General features: G+C 44.5%; 1 pseudogene; it reads left to right on the top strand.

The window, feature by feature from the left end:
• The first annotated feature begins 801 nt into the window (after positions 1–801).
• LOC136480762 (uncharacterized) lies at positions 802–13,965 on the top strand (annotated as a pseudogene).
• Positions 13,966–14,783: the final 818 nt, after the last annotated feature.

The following is a 14,783-nucleotide window of genomic DNA, read 5'->3' as shown; positions in this document are numbered from 1 at the left end:
CCCTAACTAATCACTCCTTGATATGTTAAATCTTGTCCAAAATGACCTATTTACTGGTATGGAGGGAGTAGTGGCTCTTCTTCAAGGGACATCATTAATTGTAGCTCACTGATTTCAACACATTAGGGCAGCCTAACCCTAAAACTAGGATGGATTTCATAGCTTCAAATAAATTGACGGGCATATGTCATCGCTCTGCTGATATAAAAGAAGAGTTAAGGGCAGTCCCAATGGTGTATTTATGGTAGTTTCTATCTTCATTAATTACTTGGACAAGTCAGCATTTTGCTGATGTGGCATGAAAATTAATGAAGAGAGAGAGAAAAAAATGAAGAAACCATTTCTTCAGTAGGAAACGACTTCGACGCTAGCACCGATGCACCTAGAAACTACGAAAACGCCGTTGGGAAGAAACGACCAGCGTCGAGCGCCCTGCACCCGGATCCCATGCGCCGTCGCCCCCTCGCGCCGATGGCGCACGTGCTCGCCTGGATCTCCCCCGCGCGCTCCCGCCACTGCGTCGCCCGATGGCGCTCGTGCTCACCTGGATCTCCCCCGCGCGCTCCCGCCACTGCGTCGCCCGATGGCGCGCGCGCTCGCCTGGATCTCCGCCCTTTCCCCCGCGTGCTCCCTCCTTCGATTTCCCACGCGCGCTCGCGCTTCCCTCCCTTCCCTACGCTTCTCCCGCCACTAAGTCGCCCTTTCCCCCGCGCGCTCGCCTGGATCTCCCCCGCGCGCTCACCTGGCCTCAAATAGCCTGGCCTCCAAGACCTAGAATCATCCAGCCCCCAATCTACAAGCATGAATCTTCTCCGGCCGCCATCGTCAAGCTCCAGGCAAGGCAGGGCAGGGGAAGGCAGGACAGGGCAGGGCAGGGGTGCTCCTACTGCCCTTGCTACCCGATCTGATTCGGTAGTCGGTGCTCCCGTCGCCCCTGATGATGGATCAAGTTCGGCCACCGGTAATCCCTCTCGCGTGACTGCAGCAGCATCTCCACCACTTCCAAGCCTTCAAGCAGCCGGATTGCCAACGTGGTGGACAAATTCCTCTCCGATGGGCTCTGTAGGGATCGTGACGCCTAAGAGGGGGTTGAATTAGGCAACTTAAAAATTCTAACTCTAAACTATGGCCTCTTTTTCTAACCCTAGCAAAACCTATGCAATAGATAAACTATTTAGATGTGCAACCATGGTTTTGCTAGTGTGTTGCTATCTCTACCGCAAACGTAGTAAAGTAATCAATGTAAATGCGGAAGCTAAAGAGCAAGGTAGAGATACGCAAACTCCCGTCGACGACTCCGGTATTTTTACCGAGGTATCAAGAAGCGCGCAAGCTTCCCCCTAGTCCTCGTTGGAGCCCCTCGCAAGGAATCCCCCGCAAGGGCCAAGCTCCCGGTCGAGTAACTCCGCGGATAGCCTCGGGCCTTCCCCACGCGCAAGTGGGTCTCTGACGTGCCTTCCGGTAAGCCTCTCCCGGATGCTCCCCGCTGTCTTCACTATCAAGCGTCCGGCCGAAATGCCGCGGGCCTTGTTCCCTCCAATACACGGTGGCGGCCACACCACAAACACGGTTGGTGTGATCTCGCAAGACTTCAAGCCCCTCCGATGTACAACAATGGTGCTCACAAGCACACGCATATTAAGAGGTATGCAAACCTCACTAAACACTAGGCCTAAACCTAGAGCAAGCGCATGAGCGGTGGTCTAATCAACCTAAGCACTTCGCAAAGCACCTACGCTAATCACCTAATGAATCATTAAGCTCTATGCAAGTGGAGATCATAAAATGGTGTAGCAACACACTTGGTATGTTTCCTCTGCTCCACACACCTCAAATGACCGGTTGGGGATGTATTTATAAGCCCGACAGAGAAAGTAGCCGTTGGGGTCGAACTCCCGCGATACTGCTACTGATCGGACGCTGAATCGTCCTGACCGGACGCGTCCGGTCGTCCCGACCGTTGAGCCAGCAATATACTAATCGGACGCTGGCCAGCGTCCGGTCGCCTGCCACCGGACGTGTCCAGTCGCAGATTTGCCACTCAGGAACCTTACAGTACTCGATCGGATGCTGCTTCCCTGCGTCCGGTCGATTTCGCCGCCCGCGTCCGGTCGCCCCGACTGCAGAGCCGGTCCAGTCGTCCGGTCGCCCCGACTGCAAGGGCAGTCCAGTCATCCGGTCGCCTGACTACAGAGCTAGTTCAGTCGTCCGGTCGCCCCGACTGCCGAGCCACCGGTCCAGCGTCTGGTCGTCCCGACTGCTGAGCCACCAGCGTCCGGTCTAGCGTCCGGTCGCCTCTGTGAGCTCGTTTCTTTGCGATCTTGTGTACGGCTTGGTTCCTATCTTCATGCTTGGACTTTGCTTGATATCTTGGGTCTTTTCTGGTGCTCCTAAGGTCTTGCTTAAGGTGTTGATCATTGAATCATCATGTCGCCTTCGTCCAAGTCACGTCTTGGATCCTATTGAACTACGAAACAAACACTTGCAAATTCATTAGTCCAATTTGGTTGTGTTAGACATCAAACACTAAAATCCAAAGTAAATGGGCCTAGGGTCCATTTTCCTTACAATCTCCCTCTTTTTGGTGATTGATGCCAACACGACCAAAGCAAGCAAATAATAAAAATTTTTAAATTTAAAAACTATCTACTTGCTAGGATGCAATGCAAAGGGCAAAGTTATACGATGCTAGAATATCCGGCTTAGATACCAATTGAAGACCATCTTGCCCTAGCAAATGTCCCCATGTGGCATTATGGATTTAAGCCTTGCTTCCTACAATTTTTTTAATACATAGGCAATCCATAATCCAATTTCCTCCCTTTTTCGGACCATTACACCTTATTTTAATGCTTGCCTTTGGTCCTCTAAATTCTCCCCCTTTGGAATCAAACACCAAAAAGAAAGACATTAGTGGCACAAGGGAGGGTCAAACTTTGTGATCCTTTGAATGTGGAATGGAAAGGTCACAAAATTTGACTCTCACATTATATAGATTAAGCTCCCCCTAAATATATGCATACATGTGATAGAGAGCAAAGTATATGCATAATTGGCACATTATTGTACAAGGGAATTTAATCTATATAATGCATGGAGAAAGCATATAAACATCAAAATGAAATCAACATGATGATGCCAATTGAAGAATGATGCTTAACTCCGAGGACTCCAATTTCCTTACAATCAGACTACTACACATGTGATAGGTTTGAAAAATTGATACCATTTGAAAAAGTGTTAGTCTCAAAGCCTCCAAGTTGTAGAATAATCATCCCCCTAAATTTGTGCACACAAGTGTAGTAACCTTTGTTGAAATCAAGCACATTTATTTTAGAATCAAAATACCACTTGAAACATGACATCTTATGAATGTGAGAATTATTTTCAAAAATGATATTCGGGAGAGATTATCTACAATTTGGACTTTGGCACATATTAGATAAACAAGAGTAAGACAAGCTATGTGCCGTGCTTCTAAGCAATTTTAAAACCATGTAGGTTTGCTCCAATGGTTGATAATGAAACCGAGCAAGCCCACCATAAGATATACCTAGTGTATGCATGACAAAAGATAAGAGCAAGCAAATGCAAACCTAGGCATGAAGAGTAACCAGATGCTTAAAGATACCAATTGTAGGAAAATCTAATTGCAAGATGTACCAATTAAAAAGTAATAACATCTAGTTACCTAACATGGGAAGGGGAATTTGGGTCCATAGTATTCACTAATCTACTTGGCAATTACTTTGTCCATCATGATGCACCCCATGAAATGCACCCAAACATTGCCAAGTCTCCAAATTCCCTAAGGTCCGACGGACTTCTCACTTCCCTTTCGAGATCCAAACCTTCTTGGTGCTCTTCATGTTTGAAATGATTTCCTTTGGCACCCAAAAGCGTTTGACGCCATTGTTGGCTTGCTTGTTCACCTTGATGGCCACCACCTTGTCATTTTTCTTCTTCAAGAGAGATAAGGTATGGAGGCCTTCTTGTTCACCTTGTTGGTGTAGGTGTTGGAGAGCTTGCTTGTTTGCTTTTTCTCCTTCTTTTTTGCTCCTCCCACATTCTTCACCTTGCACTCATAGGACTTGTGACCTTCCTTGTGGCACACGTAACAAAGCATGGTTTGACCTTCATCAAGCTTCTTCACTCCCTTGACGGTGTTATCTTGATGAAGTTGGGTTTGCTTCGCCTTGCTTTTCACTTGAGTCAAGTCCTTGATGAGGCGAGCTACTTCTTGCTTGAGTTGCTCATTCTCTTTTGCAACCTCTTGTGTGCATGTACCTACAACAACTTTCTCAACACAAACTTGGTTGCACAAAGGTGAGTCTAAACATAAATCATTACAAGAAGTAGAGGCATCCTTTTTAGACATGTTAATGATAGAACTTTTCTTTTTAGATGCCTTGGTGGGGGTTTTACTAACGGCTTCAAGATTAGCAACTTTATTAGTTAGCTCATCACAATGTTTGCACATGGTTTCCATTTTAGCAAGCAAATTATTATATGCTTCTTGTGAGCTAGCTAACTTTTCTTTTAATTTTTCATTTTTCTTTAAGAGTTGCTCATCATTGTTTGTGCATGCATTTGTTGTTGCACTAGTCTCAAGTTTCTCAATTTTAGTAGATAGTTCAACATTGAGATTAGCAAAGTTCTCATATTGTTCAAGCAAGGTTTTGTATGCTTTTTGTGAACTATCTAGCTTTTCTTTTAAAATTTTGAGCTTCTTGTGTTGACTAGTGCAAGCTTTAGCATATTTAAGATTTTCTTGCACAAGTTCATGATAAGAAGGCATATCATCATCACTATCACTCTCACTAGAGGAAGAGCTTTCGTTTCCTCGTGCCATAAGGCACACACGAGAAGAGCTTGATGATGAGTGCTTGCGGCCTCGCCTCTTGTGATGGGGTTCTTCTTCAGTTGAAGACTCATCCCATGATCTTATTGATGTGAGGGCTTGGTTCTTGCATGCCTTCTTCTTTGTCTTGGGTGTGGGCTTGTTTGGACAAACTTCCACAAAGTGCCCCAACTCGCCACATCCATAGCATCATCTCTTTCTTTGCTCGTTTCTTTGATTAGTGAAAATGAGGTCTTGAATTTGGATGGGCGCACCCTTGACATTGAGCCTTACGATCATCTTCTCCACCTTTTTGATATGTTTGATTGATTCTTCATCAAGGTCAAAGGTGGAGGAGGAAGATTGATCATCATCACTTGATTCTTCATCATCATCATCATCATCCTCATCTTCTTCTTCACTTGAGGAGCTTGAGCTTGAGCTTGACTCAACTTTCTTGCCCTTCATCTTTTTCTTCTCGCTACAAGCGAGAGCTTTGCCTTTGCTTGATGAAGATGCTTCTCCTTGACCCATCTTATGAGACATTTCAAATGCCACTAGCTTGCCAATGACAATGCCCGAGGTCATAGTGCTCAAGTTCTCCATGTTGTGAAGGATGGTGATGATGCTTGCATATTTCTTTTGTGGTAGAACGGAGATGATCTTCCTCACAATGTCCACATCATCTAGCTTTAGTAATCCTATTGAATGGAGCTCATTGATAATTAGATTCAATCGAGAGTACATATCACAAACAAGCTCATCATCATTCATAGCAAAGGAATCATAATTTTGCTTAGCTAGACAATGTTTTTGCTCACGGACATTACTTGTGCCGTCATGGAGCTCTTGGAGTTTTAACCAAATTTCATGTGCCGTATTTAAGGTGAACACTTGGTTAAACATATCCATGCTAATTGATTCAAACAAGCAATTCTTAGCTCTAGCATTAAAATGCATTTCTTTTTCGTCACTCTTTGTGGGCTTTTCGGGATTCTTAATGGGTTTCATCCCGTCACGAGTGACTCTCCATACACCCAAATCAACTGCCTCAAGGTGGCAAGCTATTCTAGCTTTATAGTATGGAAAGTTAGTGCCATCAAAGTGTGGAGGCCTAGTGGTATCCATCCCAACCACTCTACAATAGCGTCGGCTCAAAGGCGGTTAAGCCAAAAGTCCAAATATGAGCCAACCGGCTTTGATACCAATTGTAGGGACCGTGACGCCTAAGAGGGGGGGTACATTTGGCAACTTAAAAATTCTAACTCTAAACTATCGCCTCTTTTTCTAACCCTAGCAAAACCTATGCAATAGATAAACTATCTAGATGTGCAACTATGGTTTTGCTAGTGTGTTGCTATCTCTACCGCAAATGTAGTAAAGTAATCAATGTAAATGCGGAAGCTAAAGAGCAAGGCAGAGATATGCAAACTCCCATCGACGACTCTGGTATTTTTACCGAGGTATCAAGAAGCGCGCAAGCTTCCCCCTAGTCCTCGTTGGAGCCCCTCGGAAGGAATCCCCCACAAGGGCCAAGCTCCTGGTCGAGTAACTCCGTGGATAGCCTCGGGCCTTCCCCACGCGCAAGTGGGTCTCCGACGTGCCTTCCGGCAAGCCTCTCCCGGATGCTTCCCGCCGTCTTCACTATCAAGCTTCCGGCCGAAATACCGCGGGCCTTGTTCCCTCCAGTACATGGTGGCGGCCACACCACAAATGTGGTTGGTGTGATCTCGCAAGACTTCAAGCCCCTCCGATGTACAACAATGGTGCTCACAAGCACCGAGTGGTAAGAGGTATGCAAACCTCACTAAACACTAGGCCTAAACCTAGAGCAAGCGCATGAGCGGTGGTCTAATCAACCTAAGCACTTCGCAAAGCACCTACGCTAATCACCTAATGAATCATTAAGCTCTATGCAAGTGGAGATCACTAAAATGGTGTAGCAACACCCTTGGTATGTTTCCTCTGCTCCACACACCTCAAATGGCCGGTTGGGGGTTGTATTTATACACCCCACTAAGAAAGTAGCCATTGGGGTCGAACTCCCACGATACTGCTACTGACCGGACGCTGAATCGTCCTGACCGGACACGTCCAGTCGTCTTGACCGTCGAGCCGGCAATATACTGATCGGAGGCTGGCCAGCATCCGGTCGCCTACCACTGGACGCGTCTGGTGGCAGATTTGCCGCTCAGGAACCTTACTGTACTCGATCGGACACTGCTTCCCTGCATCCCGTCGATTTCACCACTCGCGTCCGGTCGCCCCGACTACAGAGCCGGTCCAGTCCTTCGGTCGCCTCGACTGCAGAGCCGGTCTAGTCGTCCGGTCGCCCTGACTACAGAGCCAGTCCAGTCGTCCGGTCGCCTCGACTGTAGAGCCAGTCCAGTCGTCCGGTCGCCCGACTGTAGAGCCAGTTCAGTCGTCCGGTCACCCCGACTACCAAGCCACCGGTCCAGCATCCAGTCGTCCCGACTGCTGAGCCACCAGCGTCTGGTCTAGCATCCGGTCGCCTCTGTGAGCTTGTTTCTTCGTGATCTTGCGTACGGCTTGATTCCTATCTTCATGCTTGGACTTTGCTTGATATCTTGGGTCTTTTCTTGTGCTCCTAAGGTCTTGCTTAAGGTGTTGATCATTGGATCATCATGTCGCCTTCGTCCAAGTCACGTCTTGCATCCTATTGAACTACAAAACAAACACTTACAAATTCATTAGTCCGATTTGGTTGTGTTAGACATCATACACCAAAATCCAAAGTAAATGGGCCTAGGGTCCATTTTCCTTACAATCTCCCCCTTTTTGGTGATTGATGCCAACACGACCAAAGCAAGCAAATAATAATTTTTTTTAAATTTAAAAACTATCTACTTGCTAGGATGCAATGCAAAGGGCAAATTTATACGATGCTAGAATATCCTGCTTAAATACCAATTGAAGACCATCTTGCCCTTGCAAATGTCCCCATGTGGCATTATGGATTTAAGCCTTGCTTCCTACAAATTTTTTTAATACATAGGCAATCCATAATCCAATTTCCTCCCTTTTTCAGACCATTACACCTTATTTTAATGCTTGCCTTTGGTCCTCTCAATTCTCCCCCTTTGGAACCAAACACCGAAAAGAAAGACATTAGTGGCACAAGGGAGAGTCAAACTTTGTGATCCTTTGAATGTGGAATGGAAATGTCACAAAATTTGACTATCATATTATATAGATTAAGCTCCCCCTAAATATATGCATACATGTGATAGAGAGCAAAGTATATGCATAATTGGCACATTATTGTACAAGGGAATTTAATCTATATAATGCATGGAGAAAGCATATAAACGTCAAAATGAAATCAACATGATGATGCCAATTGAAGAATGATGCTTAACTCCGGGGACTCCAATTTCCTTACAATGAGACTACTACACATGTGATAGGTTTGAAAAATTGATACCATTTGAAAAAGTGTTAGTCTCAAAGCCTCCAAGTTGTAGAATAATCATCCCCCTAAATTTGTGCACACAAGTGTAGTAAACTTTGTTGAAATCATGCACATTTATTTTAGAATCAAAATACCACTTGAAAGATGACATCTCATGAATGCGAGAATTATTTTCAAAAATGATATTCGGGAGAGATTATCAACAATTTGGACTTTAGCACATATTAGATAAACAAGAGTAAGACAAGCTATGTGCCGTGCTTCTAAGCAATTTTAAACCATGTAGGTTTGCTCTAAGGGTTGATAATGAAACCGAGCAAGCCCACCATATGATACACCTAGTGTATGCATGACAAAAGATAAGAGCATGCAAATGCAAACCTAGGCATGAAGAGTAACCAGATGCTTAAAGATACCAATTGTCGGAAAATCTAATTGCAAGGTGTACCAATTAAATAGTAAGAACATCTAGTTACCTAACATGGGAAGGGGAATTTGGGTCCATAGTATTCACTTATCTACTTGGCAATTACTTTGTCCATCATGATGCACCCCATGAAATGCACCCAAACATTGCCAAGTCTCCAAATTCCCTAAGGTCCGACGGACTTCTCACTTCCCTTTCGAGATCCAAACCTTCTTGGTGCTCTTCATGTTTGAAATGATTTCCTTTGGCACCCAAAAGCGTTTGACGCCATTGTTGGCTTGCTTGTTCACCTTGATGGCCACCACCTTGTCATTTTTCTTCTTCAAGAGAGATAAGGTATGGAGGCCTTCTTGTTCACCTTGTTGGTGTAGGTGTTGGAGAGCTTGCTTGTTTGCTTTTTCTCCTTCTTTTTTGCTCCTCCCCCATTCTTCACCTTGCACTCATAGGACTTGTGACCTTCCTTGTGGCACACGTAACAAAGCATGGTTTGACCTTCATCAAGCTTCTTCACTCCCTTGACGGTGTTATCTTGATGAAGTTGGGTTTGCTTCGCCTTGCTTTTCACTTGAGTCAAGTCCTTGATGAGGCGAGCTACTTCTTGCTTGAGTTGCTCATTCTCCTTTGCAACCTCTTGTGTGCATGTATATACAACAACTTTCTCAACACAAACTTGGTTGCACAAAGGTGAGTCTAAACATAAATCATTACAAGAAGTAGAGGCATCCTTTTTAGACATGTTAATGATAGAACTTTTCTTTTTAGATGCCTTGGTGGGGGTTTTACTAACGGCTTCAAGATTAGCAACTTTATTAGTTAGCTCATCACAATGTTTGCACATGGTTTCCATTTTAGCAAGCAAATTATTATATGCTTCTTGTGAGCTAGCTAACTTTTCTTTTAATTTTTCATTTTTCTTTAAGAGTTGCTCATCATTGATTGTGCATGCATTTGTTGTTGCACTAGTCTCAAGTTTCTCAATTTTAGTAGATAGTTCAACATTGAGATAAGTAAAGTTCTCATATTGTTCAAGCAAGGTTTTGTATGCTTTTTGTGAACTATCTAGCTTTTCTTCTAAACTTTTGAGCTTCTTGTGTTGACTAGTGCAAGCTTTAGCATATTTAAGATTTTCTTGCACAAGTTCATGATAAGAAGGCACATAATCATCACTATCACTCTCACTCTCACTAGAGGAATAGCTTTCGTTACCTCGTGCCATAAGGCACACATGAGAAGAGCTTGATGATGAGTGCTTGCGGCCTCGCCTCTTGTGATGGGGTTCTTCTTCACTTGAAGAATCATCCCATGATCTTATTGATGTGAGGGCTTGGTTCTTGCATGCCTTCTTCTTTGTCTTGGGTGTGGGCTTGTTTGGACAAACTTCCACAAAGTGCCCCAACTCGCCGCATCCATAGCATCATCTCTTTCTTTGCTCGTTTCTTTGATTAGTGAAAACGAGGTCTTGAATTTGGATGGGCGCACCCTTGACATTGAGCCTTACGATCATCTTCTCCACCTTTTTGATAAGTTTGATTGATTCTTCATCAAGGTCGGAGGTGGAGGAGGAAGATTGATCATCATCACTTGATTCTTCTTCATCATCATCATCATACTCATCTTCTTATTCACTTTAGGAGCTTGAGCTTGAGCTTGACTCAACTTTCTTGCCCTTCATCTTTTTCTTCTCGCTACAAGCGAGAGCTTTGCCTTTGCTTGATGAAGATGCTTCTCCTTGACCCATCTTATGAGACATTTCAAATGCCACTAGCTTGCCACTGACAATGCCCGAGGTCATGGTGCTCAAGTTCTCCATGTTGTGAAGGATGGTGATGATGCTTGCATATTTCTTTTGTGGTAGAACGGAGATGATCTTCCTCACGATGTCCGCATCATCTATCTTTAATAATCCTATTGAATGGAGCTCATTGATAATTAGATTCAATCGAGAGTGCATATCACAAACAAGCTCATCATTATTCATAGCAAAGGAATCATAATTTTGCTTAGCTAGACAATGTTTTTGCTCACGGACATTACTTGTGCCGTCATGGAGCTCTTGGAGTTTTAACCAAATTTCATGTGCCGTATTTAAGGTGAACACTTGGTTAAACACATCCATGCTAATTAATTCAAACAAGCAATTCTTAGCTCTAGCATTAAAATGCATTTCTTTTTCGTCACTCTTTGTGGGCTTTTTGGGATTCTTAATGGGTTTCATCCCATCACGAGTGACTCTCCATACACCCAAATCAACCACCTCAAGGTGGCAAGCCATTCTAGCTTTATAGTATGGAAAGTTAGTGCCGTCAAAGTGTGGAGGCCTAGCGGTATCCATCCCAACCACTCTACAATAGCGTCGGCTCAACGGCGGTTAAGCCAAAAGTCCAAATATGAGCCAACCGGCTTTGATACCAATTGTAGGGACCGTGATGCCTAAGAGGGGGGGTGAATTAGGCAACTTAAAAATTCTAACTCTAAACTATGGCCTCTTTTTCTAACCCTAGCAAAACCTATGCAATAGATAAACTATCTAGATGTGCAACTATGGTTTTGCTAGTATGTTGCTATCTCTACCGCAAACACAGTAAAGTAATCAATGTAAATGCGGAAGCTAAAGAGCAAGGTAGAGATATGCAAACTCCCGTCGACGACTCCGGTATTTTTACCGAGGTATCGAGAAGCGCATAAGCTTCCCCCTAGTCCTCGTTGGAGCCCCTCGCAAGGAATCCCCCGCAAGGACCAAGCTCCCGGTCGAGTAACTCTGTGGATAGTCTCGGGCCTTCCCCACGCGCAAGTGGGTCTCCGACGTGCCTTCCGGCAAGCCTCTCCCGGATGCTCCCCGCCGTCTTCACTATCAAGCTTCCGGCCGAAATGCCGCGGGCCTTGTTCCCTCCAGTACACGGTGGCGGCCACACCATAAACGCGGTTGGTGTGATCTCGCAAGACTTCAAACCCCTCCGATGTACAACAACGGTGCTCACAAGCACCGAGTGGTAAGAGGTATGCAAACCTCACTAAACACTAGGCCTAAACCTAGAGCAAGCGCATGAGCGGTGGTCTAATCAACCTAAGCACTTCGTAAAGCACCTACGCTAATCACCTAATAAATCATTAAGCTCTATGCAAGTGGAGATCACTAAAATGGTGTAGCAACACCCTTGGTATGTTTCCTCTGCTCCACACACCTCAAATGGCCGGTTGGGGGTTGTATTTATAAGCCCCACTAAGAAAGTAGCCGTTGGGGTCGAACTCCCGCGATACTGCTACTGACCGGACGCTGAATCATCCTGACCGAACGCGTCCGGTCGTCCCGACCATTGAGCCGGCAATATACTGATCGGACGCTGGCCAGCGTCCGGTCGCCTGCCACCGGACGCGTTCGGTGGCAGATTTGCCGCTCAGGAACCTTACTGTACTCGATCGGACGCTGCTTCCCTGCATCTGGTCGCCCCGACTGCAGAGCCGGTCCAGTCGTCTGGTTGCCCCGACTGCAGAGCCAGTCCAGTCGTCCGGTCGCCCTGACTGCAGAGCCAGTCCAGTCGTCCGGTCGCCCCAACTGTAGAGCCAGTCCAGTCGTCCGATCGCCCGTCTGTAGAGCCAGTTCAGTCGTCTGGTCGCCCCAACTATCGAGCCACCGGTCCAGCGTCCGGTCGTCCCGACTGCTGAGCCACCAGCGTCCGGTCTAGCGTCCGGTCGCCTCTGCGAGCTCGTTTCTTCGTGATCTTACGTACGGCTTGGTTCCTATCTTCATGCTTGGACTTTGCTTGATATCTTGGGTCTTTTCTTGTGCTCCTAAGGTCTTGCTTAAGGTGTTGATCATTGGATCATCATGTCGCCTTCGTCCAAGTCACGTCTTGCATCCTATTGAACTACAAAACAAACACTTGCAAATTCATTAGTCCAATTTGGTTGTGTTAGACATCAAACACCAAAATCCAAAGTAAATGGGCCTAGGGTCCATTTTCCTTACAGGCTCCAATGAAGGGTATGTGTTCTTTTCAGTTTTAGTGTTCCAATTTTGATCGAGGCAATTTTTATCGAGGCAATTGTTCTTATCAGTTTTAGTGTTTCCAACGTGGTCATACTGTTACTACAAGTATTTATGATAGAAAATGCTTTCTCTATATGATCCGATGAATTCTCATTGAACATCTCTTTTCATTTTTTTAGGATGTACCCACCAGGTGGGTTTACCAATTTTCTCTAGTCAAATGGTAGTCCAGAGAATTTCCATTTAGTTGGAAATACAACAAGTAGAACTACAATTTCTCCAACTGCTCCAAGTTTGAAAAGAACCCTAGAAAGCAATGCAGAAGACAAAGAAACAATCAATATTGATGCGGATGAAACCAACGAAGACGAGAGGACTGAGAGGCGATTGAATTGGACGAAACCTGAAGACGTTAGATTGGTAAGCATCCTTTCTTAGTTTGTGAACAACTTGACAAATCTGCTTGGTTATAAACTTTGAGGTGTTGTTTTGTGAATGTAGGCTTCTGCTTGGCTGTGTAACTCAAAGGACCCAGTTGATGGAACCGATAGGAAGGCAGATCAATATTGGGCGGATGTTACTAAAGAATACAATAAAACACAGAGGTTTGCCGTAGGAGAAACCAGAATCAACTGAAGATCCGCTAGGACCGTGTTAAGAAACCAGTAATGGATTTCCATGGTTGCTGGAATAGAACCACCAAAGTCTACAGAAGTGGTGTGAGCGATGATCAATTGATGGAAATTGCTGAGAAGATGTATGCTGGTGAACATAATGATAAAGAATTTACACTGAAGCACTTTTGGAAGGTTGTGCGAAATGAAAGGAAGTGGTCTGCATATGTGAAAAAGGAACAGGAAAAAGAGAAGAACAAGAGCGCAGCTGATTCACCGTCTGAAGTGGTGAATTTGGAAGATAATCCTAAGATTCGTCCTATTGGACATAAGAAGGCTAAGGCTGAGCTCTATGGGAAAAAGAAGACACCTGAAGCTTTTTCTGCTATTACTGACAAGCTAGACAAGTTCATTGAAGTAAGCACATTGGCTAGAAAGGACCGTGAGAAGATGGCGGAGATGCAGCAAATTATGGCAAAAAGTAAGGTAGAAGCTGCTAGGTTGACTGATAAGGCAGCAAAGAAGCAACTCAAGTGTAAAATGCTAGACACTTACAGAGAGCTTCTGTTAGCACAAACAACTAATATGAATGCTCATGCTTTGGCTGAGAGGGAGAAAGCACTAGAGAGTATGAGGTTGGCCTTATTTGCTATAGATAATTAAGGTATTTGCTAAATGCTTGTAGTGACAATTACTTGAGCACTGGAGAGTATGTGTTAAAGTTTAATTTCTTTGTGACAGCAGGTTTTCAAGTATGAACTTGGTGTCCAGAAGCTTTTTCTTCTACTGGAGTGTATGATGAGTTTCTATGTGACACTACTGTGTTTCTAGGTAACTGGCACTTGAAAACTCGTACCTATCCTTTCAAGTATGAAGTTGGTGAAAACTGATGTATTTATTAGTGTCAAAAGTGCTTATGGTGTGTGTATATAAACTTTGTTGATTGTTTGATATAAACTTGATGTCTGTTGCATGACAACCTCTTTGTTGGAACAACCTCTTTGTTGATTGTTTGATATAAACTTGAGGATATCTCATCAAATGTCTCAAATATTCTGAGTTCCCATTTGTGAATGCCACATGACTCCTCTTCTATATATGAAATGAAGCCACAGATGCAACAGTCCATACCTAATTAGTGAAGCAATACAGGGAGAGAACCTTTTGTTACAACTTGCATCTAGTAGAAAGAAAATAACAACATACCAAGCATGATGGTGTGTGTATATAAACTTTGCAATTATCAATTAGTGTCAAAACTGCTTCTAGTGTGAAAACTGACTCTAGTGTGAAAACTAACCATTATTTGTGTGAAACTGAAACCCATCATGGTGTGAAAACTAAAAATTACTAGTGTGAACACTGCCCACTGCCCCTTGGTGTGAACACTGCCTGCTTCCCTACATATATATGTGCATCTAGCGGGTATACATACTCCTCTTTCTATAGTTCTTCTCTCTTCATTCTCCTAATGTCTAACC

The sequence above is a fragment of the Miscanthus floridulus genome, chromosome 9, assembly GCF_019320115.1.
Source record: "Miscanthus floridulus cultivar M001 chromosome 9, ASM1932011v1, whole genome shotgun sequence".
Classification (NCBI taxonomy): Eukaryota; Viridiplantae; Streptophyta; class Magnoliopsida; order Poales; family Poaceae; genus Miscanthus; species Miscanthus floridulus.
Note: the sequence above shows the minus strand (reverse complement) of the source record. Positions and strands in the feature narration are given on the sequence as shown.